The sequence below is a fragment of the Archocentrus centrarchus genome, chromosome 8 (genome assembly GCF_007364275.1).
Source record: "Archocentrus centrarchus isolate MPI-CPG fArcCen1 chromosome 8, fArcCen1, whole genome shotgun sequence".
Taxonomy (NCBI): Eukaryota; Metazoa; Chordata; class Actinopteri; order Cichliformes; family Cichlidae; genus Archocentrus; species Archocentrus centrarchus.
In genome coordinates, this window is record NC_044353.1 from 20,908,517 (window position 1) to 20,934,672 (window position 26,156).

Sequence of the window (26,156 nt, forward strand, 5' to 3'; positions counted from 1 at the left end):
GGGAGGATTTACATTCATTTGTCAATTGTGATGATCCTAATGTGTGCACTCAGTTGTATACAGTGTGCTATATCATGCACATTATTGCTACTTGACTTCTTAAATACAACGATAAAATAAGCCCCATGTAATTATTTCTTGAAAGGGGCAAATAAAAACCTTCAAACTGTTCAAACAGAACTTTCGTTCCTCTGCTTTTCATCTCTTCGGCCTAAAGGCAACAGACAGTCAGTCATATATCCCCGTGTTTGCCTCGAAGGAGGACGCATTAACCTGCCTCAGCTGTCACGCTAGCTCACAGTTGCGTGAGTCAGCGTCGGCAAGTGAAGTTGGACCTCGGCATACCATTCTCACACATCAAAGGCGCGGGCTAAAGTGACTCCATACGCTGAGCCTCCGTGGCACGGTGCACACAGATTCAAAAGAACCAGTCGGGAAAGAAAATTTAAACAAAATGTTCTGAGGTCATCCCGTTTCCAGGAATCAAAAGGGAACAATGGTGACAAAATAAGAGCTACAGCTAGTTATACTGGAATTGTAAATCAGAGTCAATATTTGCCTTTATTTTGAAGTGGTTGTTTACATATGTAATGACATGTTTACAATTCAGAACAAAAGGTTACGGTCCTTTCAAATCTGTAATAACTGACATAAGTGTTTAATGTGTAAACTATGAAAATGATGATTATGCCATGTGGTATGTGTTGCCTACAAACAAACAATAATCAAATGTGGATTTCTGATTTCTGAAAGTAGGGAATCAGCTCTTTGGAGGGATTCTTTTAATACAGTATGTCCCATTGATGACAATCACAACACAGTTTTTGCCATTTGTTGCTGATGAATTTCTTGTATTCATTTCAGAGATACGTTGCCAGTGCTGTTCTGTTCTCTGCTGGAGCGTGCCAGGAAGCAGTCATTATATTCCAACTCAACCCTGTTATTAAATGACTGGGTGGTGGGGAATACTGTTTGCAAACATCTGCCTGACGTGACCAGAGAGAAAGTGACACAGACAAACAAAACAGCTACAGAACACCCTGACAGCTTCTTCTATTAATAAAATATTGCAGTGTCTAAACAAAGTTAGCCTGTAGGAGTGCTACACACACCAAATTAATATAGAAAAAAAAAACCTGTGAAAATAGTCTTCATTTACATGACTTTATGTTAAAGCATTGGGGACATCAGGTAACATTACATTAGCCTTCTAAATTTTCAAAAGGCATGGTCTGTGTTATTGGCTAATTTTATGGATACATACTGAAATATTTCCCACATGATGTGGGTAATGAAAAGGAACAATGGTTCCTTTTGGAGTCATGTGGTACAAATTTGCAGAGAAAACTTGTTTCACTCTTTAGTTACAAATTTGTTGCTCTCTCTCCAAGCACACCTTGCAGTGTGAGGAAGGACAATACAGCTCTTTCACAGCTCTGACCCAACCATCACACCTCCAGGATGGGGACAAAAGCAATTGTTCCCAATGAGAGCCGAGAGACACAGAGATGAACTGAACGTGAAACAATAGACACAGACAGCCAAAAACACAGCACAGTTTCAGTTACAGGAAAGTGGGCGGATTGTAAAAATTTGTGGGAAGCTGAGTATTGTTGATATCCTCGTGTAGATCAGAGTGTTTGTGCCTGTATTTATTGGTCCAATGGCAAGCAGTAAGGGCTGTAAGAAATATCTATTTAGTCTCCCACACCAATTGCTTCATATTCCCTTTCAAACAGCCCCTTTGTGTCAGTGTTTCGTCCAAGCATGGTGAAACAGTGAGCTGCATTGACGAGATGCAGACAGATTATCTTGTTTGAATGGCTTTTCCAGAGCAGCAGAAAGGCCAGCACAACAATAGGTAACTTGTTGTAGGCACAACAAATCTAATATTCATTTAACATAGCCTTGTTGTAGGCTACCAGTGGGGGCTGCTCATGCTGGTACAGTAACTGTTTGTATTTGCATAATACACTTCACCTCAGCAGGGCTACTAATTGGGCTGGTTGGAGGGAGCCAAAAGCCCCTGATGAAAGAGAGCAGCAGGCACAATTATCATGGGAGACAACAATGAAGGGATTGAAATAATTTCTTTTGTGGCTGCATGGGACTGTCTTTTCCTCTCTGACAGTTTGACTTTTCCAAATAGAAAAGAACAGGCAGGGCTCACAGGCAGCAAGGTGGTGCAGTAGTTAGCACTGTTTTCTCACAGCAAAAGGGTCCTGGGATCAAATCCAGCAGCTGGCTGGGGCCTTTCTGTGTTGAGTTTGTGGGTTCTCTCTCAGTATGCGAGCTTCTTCCCACAGTCCAAAGACACGCATGGGGTTAGGTTAATTGGTGATTCTAAATTGGCCAGAGGTGTGAGTGTCCAGGGTTTAGTGCACCCTTTGCTTTATGACAGGCTCCAGCTCCCCAGTGATCTGAATTGGATAAGGAGGAGAAAATGGACAGATGGACGCAGGACTCAGCTACATTTAAAGGTTGTAAAGTAATCTGAGTGAATCCTAAATCTTTGCTTGTATGTGATCTAATGTTAATAAATATAAAGTATACTGGAACACTGCAATATAGTCTCTATATAAAGTCTATATAAATACTATATAACTTTTTGCTTGTCTTCCTTCACATGCATATAAATGTGAGTATTCTTAATACATAGGGTTTAATATGACGTTGGCCCACCCTTTGCAGCTATAACAGCTTCAACTCTTCTGGGAAGGCTTTCCATAAGGTCCAGGAATGTGTTGAAGGGAATTTTTGACCATTCTTCCAGAAGCATATTTGTGAAGTCAGACACTGATGTTGGACAAGAAGGCCTGGCTCACAGTCTCCACTATAATTCATCTCAAAAGTGTTCTATTGGGTTGACATCAGGACTCTGTGCAGGCCAGTCAAGTTTTTCCACACTAAACTCACTCATCCATGTCTTTATGGTCCTTGATTTGTGGCACTGATGTGCAGTCATGTTGGAACAGGAAGGGGCCATCCTCAAACTGTTCCCACAAAGTTGGGAGCATGTAATAGTCCAAAATGTCTTGGTATGCTTGGTAAGAGCTCAGTAAGAGTTCGCTTCACTGGAACTAAGGGGCCAAGCCCAACTCCTCAAGAAAAACCCCACACCATAATCCCCTCTCCACCAAACTTTATACTTGGCACATTGCAGTCAGACAAATACTGTTCTCCTGGAAACCGCCAAATCCAGCTAGTCCATTAGATTGCCAGACAGAGAGGTGTGAATCATCCCTTCAGAGAACATGTCTCCACTACTCTAGAGTCCAGTGGCGGCATCCTTTACACCACTGCATCCGACGCTTTGCATTGCACTTGGTGATGTAATGTTGGATGCAGCTGCTCGGCCATGGAAACGCATTACATGAATCTCTCTACGCGCTGTTCTTGAGCTAATTTGACGTAAACCACTCTGTCAGTTTACGTAGCTACCACTTTGTGGTTGGGTTGCTTTTGTTCTTAATCACTTCCTCTTGACTGAGGAATGTTTAGTGAGGACACTGAACTTGTTGCACAGGTGGCATCCTATCACGGTGCCACGCTGGAATTCACTGAACTCCCGAGAGTGACCCATTCCTTCACAAATGTTTGTAGAAGCAGCCTGCATGCCTAGGTGTTTAGTTTTATACATGTGTGGCCATGGAAGTGATTAAAACACCTGCATTCAACTATTTGAATGGGTGAGTGAATAATTTTTGCAATATAGTGCATATGCATCTTTATCTTTCATGTACTAATGTTGCAAGCACTTTTGGGTATGTTAACAAGCAGCATGTGAGTATGTGTACAGACATGCAAGTCTGGGTGAGTTTTCCATTGTGAGTGTGTGTCCTTGACATGGCCAACAAGCTAAAAATATCCTCCTTTACTTTTCCATTCATTTTCAGTGTTTTCAGCTAGATTTGATGCTACTAACATTGGCACAGAGGTTTTGGCTTCGCCATGATGATCATTAATCACAGATCATGGTGTATCAGAACCTGACAGGTCTTTTCATAGTTTCACAGTTTGTGGTGAAGCGCAGCATAAAGGAAGTGCGTGACTGAGGTTGGCAGGGGTACTAGAGCTTGAGTCTGCAGACCAGATTTGGACTTGTTTTATTACCTTCCCCAGGAGTTCATCTGTAATCATTCACACACACACACACACACACCAATAAATCTTTTCAAAGTTATTCACACATATTTTTGTATATTAGTAAAGCTGTACCAAAACCGTGTACAAAACACAAAACAGCTAATTAAAGGTTACAGAAGTTGAAAGGGATTTTTTTTTTTTCCCAATTAGAGTCAGTGAAGATGCCACTTTATTCCCATGGCTGTATATTAATGTTACTCTAGAGAGAGATTACATATTTTGCGACTGTTGGATCATATCATGATGGTGGTGCTCAGTAGTATTGCCACCTCACAGAAAAAAGGCCCTGGGCTCTGAGTTTTAATTTTACCCACACTGACCATTCATGCTTTTTAGGTTAACTGCTGGTTCTAAACTGGCAGTAAGTGTGAATGTGAGAGTCTCTTGTCTGTTTTATTTTTATCCCTGTGATGTGCTGGCAACTGATCCAGGGTGCACCCTGGCTCTTGACAACTTGGCTAGGCCCCAGCCCCCACTAAACAGATAACCAGAAAATAGCTGGAAAGATGAATAGATGAGAGGTCAAGTTGTCTGCATATGGGACTGAGTATTGGTAATACTAGCAGTGACACCGTGGCTGGTATGTTTTCATCTTTATGAGTCTGTGATAAAATGTGGTCCTTGGGGTGCAGACCATAGTGAAAACTAGCACACAGGCAGTTCTGAGTAATTTGGCAAGCACACTTTGGGAAATTGTCCCAACCCTAAAAGATGCAACAGGCATGTAGTTGACCTTGACATTATAAATATTCTGCACTTACAGTATATATTGCCATCTAACCTTACATTAGTTTTTCAAAGCTGGACACAGAGCTACCATGTAAGCACTGTTCTTGGGAGGATCTTGGATTTTGGTGTCTTGCCCAAGGAAACACACCAACCCTGTTTATTGGTCTCCATTATCTCAGGCTTTATTGGTGTTGTGGCTGGTATGATTCCAAGATGGAGTATAGTTTTGATTTTGAAATGGTTAACTTTCATTGATGAAGCAATTTTACTGAAATAAAACTTGTTCATTTTGTCCATAATGGAATATTGTCATTTAACTTAATATAATTACACAGGATTTTGCCGGACAAATTGCACTATGGTTAAAAATTACCAAACAAAGTAAGTATGTGGAATCTGCTTATAAAACAGATTTTTTTCCAGTCAACCAGATATTCAACCAGTTTCTCAAGCAACAGAAAGAAACTTCATATCCTCCATAGGAAACAGGTGCTGAGTCAGTGTGTAGAGGAATTTCAGAAGAATGGGGAGGGAAAGGTAGCGTGTCAGCGTGTGCATGAGCGAGAGAGGGAGAATGAGAGGTGTGTGGCAAGTGTGTGTAAAAGAGAGTGTGAGTAAGCCTCGGAGCTGAGGAAAGAACAAGGGGAGGAGACTCTCTGGGGATTGCGTGCGGACATCAAATGTTTACCTGTAACAAAGAGAAAGGGGAAGGTGTAGAAGGCAAAAAGGAGAGGAAAAAAAAGGACGTGGTTTACAGGGGTGGGCGGGGACCCAAAGCCCAAAGCATGAGCTTCGCACGCAACTTAACAATACTACCTTTATGAAGACTGTATTTCATTAGTCAGTGAGTGCACACACACATATTCGCACGAGATAGCGCCGGTGCTACACATGCCCGTGAGCACACATAGACACAAGTGAAGGAATTTAACAGGAATAGATAAGGGATGGCACTTAGACTGAGGCTCTCCGTGTCACACAGTGTAAAAGGTTAAGAAAGATTTTGTGATGTCCAGATAATAAGATCAAGGGCACTTAGACTATTTTATGGCAAACACATTTTACACCAAATTGGACCAAATAAGTGATGCCATCTGTGGAACAGCTGGAGTTTCTGTTTGGCAGAGGGGTTACTTGTGACTGTGTGTCCAAGAACCAAAACTTCTGAAAGCAGATGTTTAACATTCCCACACATTCCAGACCCTCCCCATAGTTGCCCTGTTCATTTTTTTTTCTCTATAATTGCCCAACAAATCACTACAAAATGAGAGACAGCTTTTGTTGCCAAAACCACAGAAAGCGTCAGTAATTTACCAACAGGCGACCTCTCTTTTACTTTCTCCGGGGGTCTCTCTCCATCTCCAGTCTACAGTATCTACATGGCTCTCCATTTCAAAACGGCCTTATCTGTACTGAGAATAAAAAGACTGGAAAAACCTGGGCTCGTGTGGAGCTGATAATAGATTACTATCAGCAGCCAGGTCATGGATTTATATTGTCCATTATGGACTCTTAAAGTAACACCTATGAATAATTTTATAAAGTTGCAGGCTAATATTCACACTTATAAAGGCAACTTGTTTTTTTTTTAATTGTTTGCATTTATCTTATTGAAACAGCACATTGTAAGTTTCCCTTCATAATATTATGCATGCAAAATGTTCTCAGTTCCATTTTACCTTTTACCAAATACAGCATTCCTACTTTTTCACACTTTGAATGAAAGAAAAATCTGTCAGTCACAGCTCTGATCGGTAACTTGCGTGTAAAAGGCAGAGTTATTGGGATTTAGCTCGGGGCGCCTGCGGTCAGCACAATATGTGTACTATAAATAATTTGACTGTGTATCTTGTGTGATTGTGTGAGCAGGGTAGGAGAGACGGGCAAGCGAGCTACGCTCAAACTGGGATCAGGGCTTCCTCTCCTGTGAGTATCAGCAGTCAGAGCGCAAGGCACAATAGAGAGCATTGTTCAGTTGGCAGGCCCCTGCTTGCCAGCTCCCCCTCCATACCTGAGAACAGACAGGTGTATTTCTCCTAGTCACGCATAGCCCTGCCACACTCCCAGCTGCCTACACACTGCTTGCCACCAAAATCTCCCTGCGCTTACACACACACACACACACACACACACACACACACACACACACACACACACACACACACACACACACACACACACATTTAGCAAAGCATCCACAGGGGAAAAATTTTTTTTGCATATGCTTACTCTCCAGCTGCAGGTATAAATTGTATTCCTTACAGTATTTTCCTTCTTTAAGGCATTTTAGCCTTACCTTCACCTTTTCATATTTAAAATTGTACATTTAATATGGGCTCTTTGCATAGTCACAACACAGAACTTGTGCCTCTTGACTTGCATGGACAAACTTTGCATATGTAGGTGTGCAGCTGCACGCTTATTGATGCATACTTACTGTGCTGATAATTAGAGCTTTAAATTTTTATTTGTATAGACTGAGGTTTGCTCTTTCACATAGAAACCCAATAAACCAAGACACCTGCAATGGTCAAACTATGTTACAGCTCCAGGAAGGGTGTGTTTCTCCAAATAAATTCCCCCTATGCCCAGTGTAAGAGTGAATGAGTCATATAGGCTACATGTCGGTGGCACTGTACAGCTAGCCCAGGCCAAAAGTTGATCTTATTTCTCGTTAAGTGGGGAAACTTGGTTGAATACACATTCGAACTCCAGTTACAGTTTGACATCTTAATGCAGGATGAGATGAGAAAGGCCTGAGGGAGCTAATTTACCAAAATCTTTACGGTTAGCACCAATCGAATGAGGGGTTTGAGGGGGATTGTGCCATTGATTACATGGTTTTCTTTGAAAGGCTTTCTCTTCCATAGATCTGACTCCCTAAGGTGCTGGAAGGAATCCAGCCCTATCATTCTCATGGCACAAGAGGATTAGCTCTTTATCCTCAGTGATTCTATAGAAAAGAGGTACACGCCACATTATGTCTTATTATGTAAAACTGGCACAAGCCATTTTTTACAAGTTTCACATGAGAAATTTTCACCCACATCACTGTGAAACCTTGCCTTGACCCCTGTTTTGCTACACTTTGCCCATTCCCACAGCCATGCCAAAAAAACAGACGGAAATCTGCATGCTGGCTGTATGTGAAACTGCATGGGCTGCCAACATGGAGTCTAACCTCATGTTTCCTGGCTGTTATTTATCCAATTAATTGACAGGCGGATGTAGAAGTAATAACACTTGTAAGAAGTGGGAAAGTGAGAAAATAAGGAAAAAAACAGCATGCAGTTATCGGGAAATATTTGTCACTGTGTCACTTTCCTGTTATTTCTATAAGGTCATTAACAACTTTCCACCTGCCCCCACCTGTGATGCTGCCCATATCATACTATAAGAGCAGCAGTGTGGTCTGCAATAATGTCTGCCTTTCAGTCTCATAGGCTCTTCTCTATATCCTGTTGCTGAAGCTTGGGCACTCAGGGCCACATAAGGAAACATTTGTTCCCAGTCTGGTTGAATAGAGCCTTGTGTTGGAAGTAGTCAAAGAGATACAAGGGGATAGGACATCCAAACAGTCCAACACAAGGGCTCTGCTCTGAAGCCCCTCTCTGTCTGAGCTGGGCCAGTAATGAATGTCCTCTAGTCTTAATCACTCTCGGAGCACACACTGGAGATATGACTGACTCAATTGTCCTCTTCTCTATGTTTTCTACATTGAAAGCAGAAGGTCACGAGGGTCATCGTGTCCAGTAAATATTAGATTTGTTTCACCAACTCCAGGTGATGACTGCCTCACTTTGCTCTTTTGCCAGCAGATTTCCACATATCACACATTTTACAGTTGTATGACTGTCAGTGGGTGTACACTCAGTCTTTTTTTTCCTGAGGATCCTTTAATGCATTCCCCCTTTTCCTCCCATCTGTGTGAGCAGCATTCAGAATGGTTTTATGCTCTCTGGATATGATTATCCTTGTCACACCAATCTGGAAAACATTGTGTGCACATTAGCACATACCTACAGACACATGCTGGCGTGAGTGGAGACATGGTGTAGGAGGATGCACACAAGAGAGCATAAACACGTTCGCAGGCAATTGCACAAACACACTGGGAATCCCAACCATGCATGCTTTATGGGGGATACAATGAGAAGTAATGCATTTTCATTTGAATTGATACTATTGTTCAGCTGGCTGGTTGCTTAATATGAAAGCTGGCACAGTGTGTTTACATTCATCACATTGTTTTTGGATAAGAGATAAACACCTCTTAATTACTCCCTTGAGATAATTACCTCAACTGTTACTTTAATTCAGTCTTGATTAACAATTAATGAGCTAAGAGAAGACTTGTGGAAGAAGTGAGGTCAACACAGTGAATCAGATACAAATGTGTAACCCTCCTTTTCGTTCTTTCTTTTCTCTTTTTTTTTCTAAAGGAAAGAAAAACCCTTCACACAGCAGCGGTGGCTTAGGAATGTGAGACAGGAATGCTGTTGAGTTACTATAAAGGGGGTTTGATCACTGAAAACAATGACTTTGTGTTTTCATCCCCAGCGCTAGTCACGCAATGCTGTGTGCGCAAACCTCCAGCAACTTTTCAACCCCTGCACACAAGAAAGCCATCAAGTACCTGCAATTGACAGAATCGCGTGCAATTCAGGTACTCCTGGACTGTACTGGAGCACAGCCAAATGTGTCAAGGAAAAAGTGGAATGGAGCCTTGCCCGCTCCTGCATAAATAGATGCAATGTATGAAGAAGGAAAATATATTAAATGTTGATATAAGTTCTATGTGAATATACTTTCTTTCTTTTTTTTTTTTTTAGTTTAATAAGGATCACTTGTTTAGGTCAGAGTTCACCAACTTACTCACATATCCCAGCTTTGTTGTCACTTATCTTCTGTCTACTGTGGTTTTATTACAATCATAAATGTTTCATCAAAACATTTTTAAGTATGATTTTTTTTGTAATGGAAGTAAAAAATAAATAATTAAAAAAAAAACAGTCTAATGCACGACAAAACCATTCATGACAACAAATATTCATACAAGCTTTGATTCTGACCCATGCTGAGTGAGAAGAAATGCCCAGTTTCATTTAGCTTCAACACACTGCAAGTGGGTTATATTCTGATTTTAATCTGTGCTCCCTTCCCGGGAATCCGGTCCTTGTTTTGAAGTTTGAGAGACGCTATGATCCCAGAAATACAAGCAAGCCTGGAGGTGGTTAGGACATGAAAGTGAGGTAAGAAAGACAAGAGATTCATTCATGGGAGGGTGATTCAAGGCACCGACATCTCTGTATCTCTGCGCTGCGACAGATGATCATTACTCACACACACTGCTCACACGCAACCTGGAATGAAACTGACAGGTGATGAACGATTGCAGCAAGATTCTAACAGCTTATATCTGTAACATCTTTACTGACGTTTAGAAATAACAACAACAACAACAATAATAATAATAATAATAATAATAATAATAATAATAATAATAATAATAATATAAAACTTGTGAAATAACTGTAAAGTTATTTCACCTATAGTTTATTAATTAAGTAGTAATCATAGCCTATGGTATCGTTTCTTTTAAAAACTGAGATTTTAAGGTTTAAACCTGATTCAGCTTTCCCCTTACCAGGTATTGAACGGCAGCAACAGTTAACTCCATTTACCGTCATGCCTTGCGTAACTACGTTTGCCGAAAGCAGCATGTGCTGAGCCGCTCCGCTCAAACTATGGCTCAGTGAAGCTGCAGCTCTCCACGGGAGCGTGTTGTGTCAGCAGACCCTCTGGCTGTAGCTGCCGCAGAGACCGTCATTGCGCTGGACCATAAGGAGGAATCAGCGTCTTCGGAAATAATCATTTTGATTGCTTTGCTGGATTTACTTAGGCTTAAATCGTTTAATGCTGGGGTTCTTTGAACGCATTAACTGGATTAATCGCGGCACTGACCAACGCGGAGAAGTTATTATTTTTGCTTAAATCTGATCACGATGACAGCAGCTGATGGAATCAAAACTCCAGCTATGGATCTTTTCGTGTGTTATAAGGAAATACTGACTTCTCTCTGGGACGACTTTCTACTCCTGCCACAGATCCAGCTGCTGGACAAGTCTCTTGGGATACACGCGTGGTCAAGTGTTGACATTTTCGTAGATGGTTAATGTTATGCGCTGCCACGCTTTCGAAATTAAAATCTATTTTGGTGGATTTTGGCACACTGAAGGATACCCTGGAATATATTCTGGAAGCTCCGCTCAGCTGATGTCCATTGATTTGGATAATGTCAATACGCATCTCCTGATTCCGCAGGTAATGTGGATAATATCAATTTCAAAACCTTTGTGGCAGTAAAATAATACAACTATGCCTAATTTCTGACAGAAATTCATATGGTGATTTTTCTTTCTTTCTTTCTTTCTTTTATTTATTTTTGAGACGCAACGCTGATTCGAAATAAATGCGTTCACTATTGTCTGTTTTGCTCAGAGGTTCTGTCGTTATCTTCTCAACACACCCACTTGGCCTATACCTTCTCAAATTGTAATTTATAGTCAAATTCTTCTCGCTTGGGACTCCTTGGGAACATACTTCACGAGCTGTGTTTCTACTCAGTGTCAGCGGTGAGCGCTGTATTTGACATGGGAAAGCTTGCCAAAATCCCACTAAGTTCACCTGCTCGGTGTGTGAGAACCCTGCTTCGTTAATCTAACATCATTACATCTGTTAATCATAAAGAAGAGGAAAAATGGCTCCATTTAATATTTCACACGCATGGATCGAGCGTTGCCACTGGCTATGCACCTGCACTGCCGGGTGTCCACAGCCCAGAGAGCAGTGACCTGTTGTGAGTTGTTAAAGACCAGCTGCAGCTAAAATAAACCCACAAGGTGTGGATACAGTGTTCATAAAAAGAAGCAAGCCCTCAGTAACTCCATTCAGGTGAGAGTAAAGTGGTATGAGCTCTATAACGCTGACCTCAGAGTGTCCTGTGAAACACCTGTCATTCCTGGTGTCTTCTGCTGTCAGACACATGGTTTGTAGAACATGTCAAATCTGAGCTGGATTCGGTTATAGATGCTTAATTTGAGTTGAACCTACAGGTGCACGTGATTGCCCAGTTGCAGGAGATAACCTGCTTTGCAAGCCGGCTTGTCCATCTTTTACAAGAATGGTGTGACCTAATGACACTCCTTTCATAACGTGTGTGTGCATGTGTCCATGGAGCTTAATTTGATGAGGCTTCCGCTGTTTTAGATCGCTTTCACCTGCCTTCATCTTTCAGCACCCAGTCTTCTGAATCCCATACATTTCTGTAGCAATGAAGATTTTCTTCTATTTTTATTTTGGAAGGGCACAGAGCCCCACTATATGTCCATATACAGCTTAGAGCACAGGCTCAGCACCCCCCCCCCCCCCCCCCCCCCCCCCCCCATCCAAGTCAGCACCCCTCCCACACCACCTCTATTAAAAATCTTCTCCAAACAAGACCCCCTTTCTCCACTGAAGAGCGACCCTCTGTCTAATGCCAAGTGACTCTCATGGCCAGCATTGACGGTGGGACACTTGCTTCACAAAAGGAGCTGAAGTGTCAAATAAACTCGGTCAGAGCCCCCGACACACAAGAATTCCTTTATCTGGCACCCTGGGAGGCAGACAAAGACAGACTTTGTGTCAGTGAGCAGGCCTTGACTAAACACTGGGGCTTTTTTTTTTTTTTTAACTCCTCTTCTCACAACTTCTGCCTCTTCTTCCTCCTCCTCCTTTTGTCATTTAAACGGCAAAGTGGGTGCATATCTGACCCCCAGTTGCCCAGCATCTGCCCTGCGCATGACCAATGTCACGCTTTTGCTGTGTAAGCTTGTTAAAAATACAGATGCTTCCATGGAAGCCCACGAGCCATCTGATAGACATCACAGCAGTCATAACATTCCTGTATGTGTACTTTTTTATTCTGTCATTTATGTCTGATTCATCGCTAAAAATAGCAGGAATTCATTTTCTCACAGTTTACAACTGGCTGTGTTGTCATATGATATGTTTGTGGTGAACCACAGCAGAGAACCATATACACACACCCAGGGTAAGACTTAAGAACCCTGCATTTACTCCACTCAACATTTCAGGAGAACTTTCTCATCATTGCCATCTGGACTTGACAAGGATATAACGAGTTAATCTTGTAGGTTCTATTTTATCATTTCTCCACAAGGTTCAGATGACGTTTATTGGATGATTAACACCAGTTTTCTCTGCCTTAATATAAATGTCACCTAAGCAAATCAGGCAGCGCGTGCAAACAGTGCAGATTAATCAGACACACTGTTTCTACACTGTGGTCTGAAGTAGATTACACAGCTCTGTTGTCTGGCCCTTGCGATGGAAAAGGACCACATGCAGCATTAAGACTGCACTGCAGCTGAGACAGTTTAGTGACCCAGAGTTGGAGCTGTGAGAGTCATGTACATCAGACCCCTAGGCGTGCTAATACAGGCCTGCGCAAGGAGCAATAGTCTTGAGCACAGTGGTTAAGGTAAACAGAGTTCCTGTGGTCGAGCGTGTTAATGGTGTGTTTATGAGCTTAAGCTGAGAGGCGATTTATCATGTCTGAACTCAAGGCCTACCTTGGGTCCCTGGCCTCAGTTGAGCTCGTAGGGTGACAACACCGACTGAGCAGCATGACCTCCTGGTGAACTGTGACTCAGTGTCATGACCGCTTTTGACCACTGAAGAGAAGTGGAAGGCATTAGGAACATTTATTCTGCATTAATTACAAATATGGTCAAATATGCCCTAATGGTTAACTCAGCCTGTCCTCAGGTTCAAAGCTTGAGTCGCAGGAAAACATCCTTACATCATTAGTGTCAGATAATGATTTAATGAGCTCCAGCTCCATTTAAGGAGAAATGCCAGGCTGTATAAAAAGCTCTTGTGTATCTTTTCATATAGAGCACCATTTACACTCTGTTTGTGTGTGTATATGTGTGTGTGTGTGTGTGTGTGTGTGTTTAGAATAGGCTCTAAAGTTTGTCTGAACAGGAGAACTGTCATTTATTAGTAGTGCTGGAACAATGGGGAGCTTGTCTCCAGGGTGGTGGGGGCTAGAAGGGGGGGCAGTGGAGCCGGGGAGGGTGGCCTGAGATTGGGCAGCAGCCTCTGACCAAGAACAAGCCCCTGTCTGATGGAAAGAACTGCTGACCCTTCCTGAGTAAAATGGCACCTTTGTTTCGAGGTGTATGTGTTTGTGTCTATGTGTTTATGTGTGTGTGAAAGGGAGAAGGAGAGAGGTTTTTGAAAAGCTGGAGCGCTTTATAAAGTGTTTTTCTTCTTGGCGATTTGGCAATTGTGTCTCCATATGTGCTGCCTCGTATCTTACATTTGGTGATTCTCACACTGTTCGGCTCAAGGTAAGGAAGTGAGCGCAAACTAGAACTGATATCAGTGCTGTTCAATAGCACGCCATGTTTTTGAGGTCCTCTTTTCTTGCTTGCAGTTTCAATGAACTGCACCTTGTTTTGAAGAGCAGCTTTCATGAGAACATCCTTTAACAGTAATGTCCAGCAATCACGTCAAAATGGGTAAACACCTTATATTAGTAAACCAATGAGTGTCTTAGAAGCCATACAACACTTACCCTTACGTGATGCTCTGACACCGGATCACCGCTTTAGATTAATTGCCCCCTTTTTTTGTGTTCTTCTGGCTTGTTGCCACAGTCTGAGTTGTGCTTTCTTCCTACAGACCCACAAACAAGTGTCCAGTCTCTAATGACGCTCATAAGGAAGAGATGTGATTTTAAACATTGGGGTGAAGAAAAATTAAAGGGAGGTGAAAGGAGGTGTAAAAGCTGGTAGCTAATGGCAGCAGATTGCTGATTTCCTAAAGGAAAACCACAACTTAGAGGGTGGCTTGTGTGTATGTTTCCCTCAGGATGGTGTTATTCTGGTGTGCGAGTTACCAGGAAGTGTGAGGTTCAGAGAGGCAGGCAGCCTGCACTTAGGTGAGTCTGAGGCCGGCTGTTTTAGAGGAAGTAGCGTGGTAGCGTAGGGTGGGGGGTTCACCAGAGTGATGCCTTGTGGTCTGGCACAAAGCCGGTCTTCTCTGATTAAAAGGTCCCTGTGCACCGTTTGTTTACAGTTTTTCAAGTTACATTGCAGCCACATAGCCTGTCACTTCTACAGCCACACTGACCTCTGCAGGAGAACGTATAGAAGATAGAGAGTATCAGTCCAAGTGTACAGACCAGAGAGCAAACAGTGAAAACACACAGCGCAGGACAGGGGCACCTCTGTGAGCCCAGGCAGACAGCTCTCCATTCTGACTCCGTACGCTACCCCCCACCCATCCCACTCACACACACAGACACACAGACACAGACACACACACACACACACACACACACACTGGATCTCCAGAACAGGAATGATGCTATCAAACTGCTGCAACTATAATAGTAAAACTAGAATACAAATAGTTTGCAGTGTAATGATGACAAAATTGGTTTAAAGTTCACCATTTTTCCATCATTACTTGTATTTGTGGAGCGACGTGGACTTTTGGGTGCCTTCTTGACCTTCCTTTTATGCCAAAAAAAACAAAAAAAAAAAACTGATAATTTAGCAATGCTTTAAATTCCAGACATTTCTCCTCCAGTTTTCTTTTAACCTGACCTCTTGACTTGTTCTCTTCTTGCTCCTGTTTTGGAGGGAAAATTCCTCCCTTTGTCTTTTTGCGCTCACAAATGTCACATTCCATCAAACCTGTGGCCACGTTCAGCCTTTACTTTACTGGGTGTGGGTTGCCATGGCTGCCTCATTGCGTTTCAGCGAGTTACACCTACATAAGTAAGCCACCCTTATTCAAGAGTGGGTTTCTTTTCTTTTTCCAGTTCAGTCTTTCATTCCTCATTTCTTTTATTTTGTCTCCAGTGGGGAGGATAAAGGAGACATTTTCAGTGTGAAGAGGAGCGTGAAATTTCCTGTGTGACCTCCCTGGGACGCAGCAGACCACCCTCACCCTCCTCAGACCCATGTTTATGTGTGTGTTAAATCACACAGGAATTGAATCACAATCTTCTCCACATAAAAAGTGCAGTTGTTGAAAACTCTGAGTTTCTGGACGCATCGAAGTTTCACACAAGTTATCATGGCACATTAATGTATTAGGCCTGATAGCTGGGAGGCAGACGCTTGTGTGTTCAAGGCTCTCTGAGTAGCCCAGTGTGTTGTGCTGTCAAGCTATTACTTTGAGCCCTGAGCTTCTGACAGACATGGAAGAAATGACCACCAGTGATGCGGAAAGGGGTCACTGACAGGCAGATAAATTGCAGCACCAAAGTGCTCTAATATGAGTTAAATTGACTGGAAGCTGTCCTGAACTCAGGCAGTCATCAGAAGGTATCAATCACTCAGCTGTGAAAACGCAAAGCCATTCGTGGTTTCCAGGAAGCTGATGCTGATTTAGTTTTCTGTAATCTTATGTAGGCTTAAAATGAAATCTGAGCTGTATACGGTGGGATTTTACAGAGCTTACAGTTACGTTTTGTCTGCGTAAAATAACACTAACAAAACTGCTGTGCTGCAGTGCCATCTGTAGTGAATTTTGGGAATTGCCTTGATGCATGTCTTAGACTCTTCTGCACTCTTGTGGAGAATGTGTGCAAAAACATAATGCCTGTTTCCTGACCTGCAGTACTTTCTGTGACCACTTACGATGTGTGGTGCTACTTTATAACTTCACTCTTCCCTGCACTCCTACTGCCTGTCCCAAGCCCAGATAAATGGCAGGATTGCGTCAGGGAGGGCGTCCGGTGTAAAATCTGTGCAAGTCAACATGTGGATCCGTCCCCTTGGGAAAGTACCCCATTCACTTAGGACATGGAGGAATTCTTTCAAGTTGCTGTTTATAAAAATAAAAAGTAAATGTAAGCCATGCCCAGCTTTATCAACCACAGTGATATATAGGAACTCTATAAATGAAAAGTGTTATAGTAAGTTTCAAATGTATAAAACTTTAAACTAAATCAGCATAATTTTGTCTAAAATATACTTATCTATCAAATATCAAATCTTAAAATTTATCAGTCAAAAGAAATCTTAACATTTTTAAATTTCATTTATTTTTATTTATTTATTTTTAGTTTTAATAGCTTTGTGGTGATTTTGTTTGTGCCCTTTATCCACCAATTCATGGTGAGAATGTCTTCATTTATTTCAAGAAAAAAAAAAGATCAGGCAGCAGGTTACAGTTCAAATGTGAACTCTTTGAAAGTCATTCAGATCAATTATAAAATAAATTGTGATTCATAATAAAAGATTAACTCTCGACTCTTATGTGTTAAAAAAAAAAATCTAAACATGTCACATATGTCTGTATAGTTTAGGAGTTAGGTACATCTCAACTGTGCTACTGAATCTGACTTAAAACAGGACTTCAACACTTTTTCACCACAGCTGATTAAAACATGAAGTCTTTTGATAATTCTGGCTCCAAACTACAACTGGAGACATAACATTTTTTCTGTTCAGGCAACTTTGGTTTGCCACGAGTTGGCATATTAACAACATCTAGTGGCTAACAACTGGAGACATGAGAATGTCCTCTTTTCCTTCGGTCCTCTATGATCAAGCTGTGTGCTGATGGTGCCAAAGGAAAGGAAAATCGGAGAACACACTTTGTACTGCTGCTGTTCGACGTGACACTGGGGTCCAGATATTACTTATGCTGTGGAAACTTATGATTTGGGTGCCCCATCAGGCACTTTGTGCATATCCAGAGAATGTGATGCACATTTTGGTGGCAACGGGCATGATTGTAGAGAGTGTGCAGAGGAGGGATAATGGATGTATTGGACAAAGGATGTTGGATATTCAGCTGCCAGGCAGGAGGAAAAGAGGAAGACCTCAGAGGAGGTTCATGGATGTAGTGAAGGAGGACATGCAGAGGGCTGGTGTGACAGAGGAGGAAGGTAGGGATGGAATGAGATGGAGGCAGATGATCTGCTGTGGCGCAGCTGGAAGAAGAACAAGAAGATACTGATCTCCCATAAAGGTGTGCACTCCCTACTCTGCATGTATCCAATCCAATTTGTATTTCATTTTATTTCACATTCTAATATGAAGGATGCATACAGTCCTATAAATTACATAAAACATAAGCAAATGTTTAAAACAAGTTAAAATCTCTTTACTGCTGTATACTGTTGGATTTTGGGGGCATTTTTCTTTTCTCTTTTTTTTTTTGTAAAGTAGGCAACACACACACACACACACACACACACACACACACACACACACACACACACACACACACACACACACACACACTTCCTGGAATTCATCACTAGAGGTCACAATTGGATTCTTTTCAGGGGAGCTAATGACGGCCCCACTCTCTACTTGTGTATTGTTATATTGTTAAGTGTAATTTGATTACACACATCACAGTGGATAAACTTGCATAATATGCAGTTGTGATTTCCTCTGCCTGCCTCTTCTACCTTTATCTTAACTGTAAATTACAGCAGAGCTTCATGCTTTTCTTGGTGTGTCCTCTACTGCACTTTATGCATTTTTGATCCTGACTGCTTTTAACACGTATTTACAAATGCTTTGATTAGCATTTATTCGCATCCTTAGCTTTTCACTGTTTAGCAGTATTTGGTTCGGGAATGTGGTCAGTTCTCTTTTCCACCTTGTAAAATTTCCTTCACAGATTGCTTTATGGTGTTTTTATCTATATTTTTTAATGAGTATTTTGGTTTAGTGTTACCACTGTCCCTTAACAGCGAGAACATGTTGGTCTTGAATCTCCAGGTCATGTTTATGTCCATGAACATGTTCTCTCTGTGTCTATGTGGATTTCCTCTGGTAGCCCTGGTTTCCTCACACAATCCAAACACATGCGGGTGATTTGAAATCGGCTGTAGCTGTGGCTAGAAGAGTGTATGGCTGTTTGTCTCTCTGTTTTAGCTCTGTGATGGACTGAAAACTTGTCTAGTGTGTATCCTGCATTTGCTCCATGACAGTTGAAACAGGCTGCAGACTGACAGATTTGAAGTTAGGTTGCCATTACAGGTAGAAGTACATTTGACCACTAGATGGCAATGCTGTACCATTAAACGTGGCTGGTCCTCTAGAAAGCAAAAGCTACTTTGCATGTTGCAGCAACCCTGTGATCTATGGAGTAATGGATGTAGATTGGCATTATTATCTTCTTATTGCCCCTCATTCTAGCTCATCTCCCTTTGAAGATCAAAGTGCCTGTGTGCCTCAGTGTGTACCGACACTGATAAAATCAGAGCGAACTTCAATAAACTTCAACTGTTCACTTTGCACATCTGTCTCCCCTGACCCTTTTCCGGCCTTGCAAGTTGCTGTTGAACCATAGGAGACTCAACTGTGCAGGATTTTTTGACGATTGCTCAAAATATCTCAAGATATTCTGAATAACAAAGCTGTAAATATACTGTAGTTTTAAATATCTGATAGCACCCAGTCTGGTTTTTGGATTTAGCAACTAGTAAGCAATCTCCTCACTGAGGTTCTTCAGCACGTCTTTGGACATTACGGAGCAGACAATGAGTGAAACCGAGATAAAGGTGGCATACTTAAGGAACAGGTGGCGCAACATATGACTGAGTGACAGCAAAGTCATGAGTACAATGCCATCTCAGTTTCTATTCCCACAGGTGTCTTATAGGTGTCAGTACAAATTACACCTAGGTCGAAGTTGTACTTCGTTAGTTTTATTATTAATTGCTTCACAGATGTAGTTAAACTTAATAAGCTTACAAAAAGAAAGGTTTTTGTGTGTTCTGAGCTGTACTGGTGCATTGAAAAGTCACTTTCTCATTACCACTGTTGAGTATTGACTAATACAATTGTTGCTTATTTTGAAAGGCCCAGTTTTCCATGTCATCTCATTGTGTACACTACATTGTCACATGCTGACCGATTTGCTTTCAACTAATCAGATTTGAAACTATGCAGTTTTTCCAGTTTACCGTATGCCCGAGTTAGAGATTTAAAAACAGTGTCATGGGAAGCAGTTTTAATCATAGTTCAATATCCGTGCAACCTTATGCTCCTGTAGTGTTTTTGATATAAAGTGTTTCAATGTTCACACAGTCTGTGTGTTCATACTGTATTTCATGTATGTACATGTCCAGTCAGGCATGTGCTATTACATGCGTTTGTGTATAAGTGCAATACCGTTGTGTGTGCACTTTAAATGCAAAGCTGCAACTCATGCAATGGCACAAATGCACTATTTCAAGTTATCCATAATCTACAGCTAATCAGATTCCTCCTTTTGAGTAGGTCATGCATGGGACTTGGACCTTTGACACTTTAACAAGTTGCACACGCAGAGAGATATGCAAAGCCTTCTTAACTTTAGTCATTTTTCATGTACTGCTGAGGCCTCTTATCGTCTCATTGCTTTCTCACCAAAGCCTAAATACACACAAATTTCAAGCTGTGGCCTTATCAAAGCTGCTGACCATTCATATCTGCTCTTGCTGTATTTTCCATATATTTTCTATTTATTCTCAGTGAAAGTGCAAACTTGCACTGCCCACATTTTGCTTTCAGGTCTTTGTGGAAAGCTCACTGATAATTGCACCTGAATTAAAACTCATTCATTCTCAGACAATTGCGGTGCACAGTGTAAGTAAAACATTGCTACACTGCTTTCAACTGCTTATCTTTCCATCTCTTCTAAGCTCTCCAGAATTACTCATCTCTTCATAATAATCGATCACTGAAATCCTTCAGCAGCTTTTGATAACCTCCTACTGCAGAGCTGAGAACCTGACCCGGCGTGTTCAGTCAGGCAGGTATCTTAGGAGCTCTCCTGCCTTTACAGAAAAAATCCATGTTTTTCCCCAAGCTGTTTACTGCAGACAGTTTGTTGAGGCATGGCAGAGCTGCAGAATGAGCAAGTCAGGGTGGAGCTTTGGTAGAGATATGAAGGAGGAAGTCTGTAGTGTATTTGTATGTGTATCTGTCTAGTCAATGGCTCAGGTAAACCTCAGTCTACTGTTCAAGTTAATCATTGATGCTGGAGTTCACCATCTTTCTGTACTTTGTAAGAGGGCAAGGCTTTAGGAAAACATTTGTTCATCAGCTGCATGTTTTAGATTTTAAACCTCAGAAGGCTGGCTTTTGCATTAACCACATTTTGCAGCTGGGCAGTAAAGAATTACATTTCTCTGTAGCTATTTATTATTGCTCTGTGTCGTGGCTCCCTGCAGTTGATTTTAACAGGGGGTGTTAAAGAGCAGCAGCTCCTTGACAGGCCTTTTTGGTGTACATAGCTTTTTTTATTTGTTAAACTTTCCAGCAGGTCACCTCCACATAAGGCCTCCCTGGTATAACACTGGCAATTCCTCAGTTTGAAACCAGGTGAAACCCTACCACAGTAAAGTACTACATCTTGCCCTTCTGCTTCTACAGCACCCTTAATTGGTGCTGCATAAGCAGCCCGAATATGATACACTTGTGTTACACTATTAACAGAGAGGGAGTCTAGTGCTCAACGTGTGGCATAGCTAAACTAGACACAGACATATACATGCACACCCATGTACACAGAGAGCTGGTTGGCAGTGGTGCATGGCTGTTGTGAGCTTGGTATTCAGTGTGGTGTAAGGAAAAGTTGGTGTGAGATTAGCGTATATGTTTGTGTGCGTTCCTTCGTTCGCTCACAAAGCCAGCACTCCTCCACTGTAAACTCTGCCAGCCTGGATTCTTCCAGACATCTGTCTCTCTCTCTCTCTCTCTCTCTCTCTCTCTCCCTGTCACACACACATTCACATGCCTACCTAACTTCTCAGTAAATCCCCAAGTCTCAACAAGCTGCAACTTGAAATCCAACCCCAGTGTACCACAATGTGTGCATGCAAAAACAGGTAATACGCTTTCAAATGTAATTGCAAATGTGACATTGCTATACTGTATTGTAATGTGCTCTCTTTGTCTTGTAAAGCAAGGAAGGTCTGTGGAGGTAGTGATCATGTGAGAGTAGATGGTCTTAATGTCTCTGAGGAGAAGGCAAAGGTCATTTGGGTGAGACTGGACCTCTCCCAGAACTGTGGCGCCATGTAACAGATCAACTGCACTGAGCTCTTGAGGGCTGAGTCGTGTACGACCAGGGAGGAGAGGCAGAGTTCAGATTGCGAAAACATTTTGGAAAGTTTGAGTGAGGTGTTCGGGGACCTGGTGGCTACAGATGGCAAGCTCTGCTTCTGCCAGTTGCCAGCTTATCGCTTTTAACGATGTTAGAGAGCGATGGTCAGTCCCTCCGTCTCCTGGGTTTCTGTGTCCTTCATGCCTGCCAAGGCTATAAGAATGGCAGCAGTACACCAATAAAACCCCACATGGTACTGATCGAGAAGTATTAAAGTTTATATTTCCTAAATCATGATGATCAAAGAAATTAGATATGGCCAGCACATTTGGTCATTTTTATGCTGAAAATGGCCTCTTACTTAAATGTTTTGTTAAATTTCTTTAACCATTATAGGAACAGATTTGTGAAAATAAAAAAAAATTTAATAAAGCAATTTTTAGAATCAAAATTCATGCAAGAACTTTTCAATTTCAATGCATTTATTTAATTTTTTTAGTAAAACTTTTGGTTTGGGGCACCACAGGTCAGATTCATTTGCCTGCCCACCGCCTACTGCAGTTTCTAACCTGCCTCCGTTCCTCTCCTGTCCTCTTCTTTTTTTTGGCTGAGCTGTTTTGGAGGGAGCTCCAGGGGTAGCATTCATTTAGGAGTCAGATATAAACAGGCATTAAAAAGCAGCATGGTCTTAATTAGCTGAAGCTGCTCATATGTTTGGTGTGATTGTGTAATGTTTATATTTCAGCGAGTGAGTGAGTGCATGCTGTGTCAGGCCACGGTGCTAATCACCCAACCTTAGTTTTATTGCGCTGTGCGTTGCGACGATGCTGAAGTGAGACGTGCAGAGAACACTCCCACAGAGGCAGAAGATCAGTGGACAACTTGTATTTTTAATAACTTTGTAGCAGCTTAAAAACAGCTGCTGTTTTAGCACCAGTGCACGTCGTCTTTGTAGCAGCATCGTGATTATGCTATCTCAAAATGTCTTCCATATGGGTGCGTCCAGTGTGATTATGTAACTCGGTTTTAAGTGTGGGTAGTTTGCTTTTGGGTTTTTTTTTTTTTTGTGTGTGTGTGTGTGTGTGTGTGTGTGTGTGTGTGTGTGTGTGTGTGTGTGTGTGGAAAAAAAAAAAAAAACAACAGCATAAATGCATAAACTGGTTTTATTTGTGAGGCACTGAGCTGTAGTGTAGCACAAGTAGAAGTCTGTGAGTGCAAGCATCCTTATCTTAAGCAAAGTCCCAAACCAACATAACTGTCTTGCTCATTTTCCAGAGACATATCTGCCCCTTTCGGTGTACAGTGAAGCAATAACATTTGGCCAGGTCATAAAGGAGCTACAAGAGCCATAAAAAACACCTTACCATGTCTGGGTTTCTGTAGTCAGGTTATTAAGCTGTAAAACCCTATTGTAAAAATCTTGATTGAACCGATTTAGTTAAGGAGAGTGCAGCAAAGATGAAAAGGGCCTTACCCTGCCATACTTTCATAAACGTACAGTGGGCTTGGTTTGTGCCGGTAAGCACACAGGAGAATTCTTTGAATTCCCCGGCCTCACACCCTCACTCTACTTTTGCCGCCTGGCAGCCAGTACTGCTGGCTACATGCGCTTGTTTGTGGCACGTTTGACGTCACAGAGGGTTCAATTAGCTCTTCAAATGAAGTAGTTGTTGCTTTTCTCCTTCCAGTTTAAAGATATTTCACTTTATAGTTTGTACATTGGACTGAACCCGTAGATAAGAAAAACAGTATGTGGGAATATGCACTTTTAACCTTGCAAACACTTGCACACAGACACATTAATATTCACCTCCTGTGTAGGTGGGCCAGATCACACTGTCTGACCATACTGGAAGCTGTCCACAAGTCTGGATGCACCGCTTCTCTGCCTTTTTTCCTGTGTCCCTCATCTCTTCTATCTATCTTTCTATATTTGTTTCCCAAACCCAGACATGTCCATAAATAAACGGGATCTCCCTCTCCTCAACCAGACCCAAGCCATGTTTATATTCAGGCCTGTGTTGGGGGCGCCATCTGGACCGCTGGGACTGTATCACCACCTTTCTCTGAGCTCAGGTGGAATCAAGATGTGCCGCTGGCATCTGCTTAGCGGACTAACACAGGCTGAAGACAGTTGGTCTTCGGAGATATATCGTTTTTGAGCCCCACGTTGTGATCATTATCCTACAGTGAAATGATCGATTCTGTTTAATGCTTTTTCATCGATTACATCACAACACAAACTGTACTTTACTTTCAGCATAGCATAATCCTTCAGTTCCTGTTTTATTCTTATGCAAACTGTTTAAGAAAGCGAGGAAGATTTTTTTTTTTTCAGAACAGACAGTTGAGGAGCTTTTTGGTTTATTTGGTTTATTTACATTAGCTGGATGTGGTCTCCTGGTCTTCATTTCATTTGGTTCGGGAACCAGGCTATTAAAACTAATGAACACTTATTGCCCTGAGTTGGATCCTGAGTGACTTGCTAAACATCCCTTCTGTAGCTGTTTGTTTTACTTGTACCTGATTAGTCAAACAGAGCAGTAAAACATGTGGCTGAGCCTTTGCCTCTGGTCTTTACAGGTACTCTCATAAATAGCCTGATGTACAATATGTGATTGGATAGCCAGGGTTTTTCTTGTTTGGGTGGGCTTCACTTTTCTCCACTAATCATCCTGGAAATCCAGTGTTTTTAATGCATGCGCTGCACAATACGGTGTCCTGCATATTCAGGTATCTGCATGCAAAAATCCATATTTTTCAGTGTTAAAAAGCAAAACTGTTTAATGCGGAACATTTTGAAGTTTCATTAAAGTCTGCTGCATTTCGTTTGTGCACTAGCAACATGCGTGTCTGCTTTGTAATATTCTGATACTTTGTTTAACAACTTTATTTATTTTCCGGTTTACCGCTTTAAAACGGCCAACACCTTTTACCTTTATCTCGTTCCAGGATTTGGCGCTTGATCGTTTTATAATTGTTTGCTGATCGCCAGGTGTCACACTGAAAATTACAGCAATAACTGACAGATGCGCTAGAAAAGTGTATGCATGTGTGTGCATATGCCCACGTGCTTTTGTGTGTTTGTGTACACAACTGATTTCCACTAATGATTGGCAGCTTCAATGTGTCGCTGCCAATCATTAGTTGAAATAGAGCGAGCGAGTTAGTGACTGACACATGAAAGTTTGTATTTTTCTCTCCTCACCGTGACCTTTGTGCTGCATAAATCAGCCCGAACAGCTCGGGTGATGTTAGGGAGGAAAGGCGTGTTCTTTTGACTCTTCTCCTGACATTTTCGGTTGGTTTTTAATATGATATGTGCATATGGAAAGCATGGTCAAATAAACAGCGTGTAAAGTTTCCCATGTCTGTACCAATCTGTCAGAAAGAGATGGTGCTTGACTTTCATCCCCCTCCTCCTCCCCTGCATCGCCCTCACTCAACCCCTCCCACTACTCTACAGCCCTCGTCATTCCCAGGTGGAATTTCCCTGGAGTCAGCATCGGCTATTTCTACTTGTTTTAACCTAATTAAATGATCTGAGAAGGCATGCGAGTTAATGGCTTCTTTGTTTATCAAATAAAAGATTTTAAAAAATGTGCAACTCTGAGAGAAAGAATATAGATATAGATAAAAGCAAAGGAGAAAGACTTCTTTTCTAACTTCTTTTTTTGTGCGCGACATTACCTGTGCATACCTGAGGACGAGTTATAAATCAGCTTTCTTTTTTTTTCAGAAACCTTATATGGTGAAAATACAAGGTAGGGCTGCATGGGCCAAATCAATAGTTCTAATGTTCTTATATTACCTTTCACTTAACGTGGTCTCATTGTAAAAATCTGTAATTAAATATAGAACACAAGGCACCACACCTATAAATCTAGCACAATTATAAAAGCCTGTTTTGGCTTGATACTTGGAGTCCACCTACGTCAGTGGTGTGGCTGGAACTGGTTGACTGCGCGCATGTGTGTGTGTGTGTGTGTGTGTGTGTGTGTGTGTGTGTGTGCGCGCGTGCAGGTTATGTACTATATCAGTCCCTGTTGTACTTAGTCGTTCTACAGATTTGCTCTAAAGAGTTTGGAGATCTCACAACAGCACAAAACCACCTTTTACAACTCTGCTTTCCTTGTTTG

The 26,156-nt window shown here is 41.8% G+C and overlaps 1 long non-coding RNA gene across 1 annotated transcript in view; it reads left to right on the plus strand.

Moving 5' to 3' along the window:
- Positions 1 to 10,129: 10,129 nt before the first annotated feature.
- Positions 10,130 to 26,156, plus strand: part of LOC115784735 (uncharacterized) — a 49,401-nt gene continuing 33,374 nt past the window's right edge. Inside the window, exons 1-2 of the long non-coding RNA XR_004020289.1 lie at positions 10,130 to 10,256; positions 10,526 to 11,199. This is a non-coding gene — a long non-coding RNA (uncharacterized LOC115784735). The remainder of the gene's footprint in view (positions 10,257 to 10,525; positions 11,200 to 26,156) is intronic.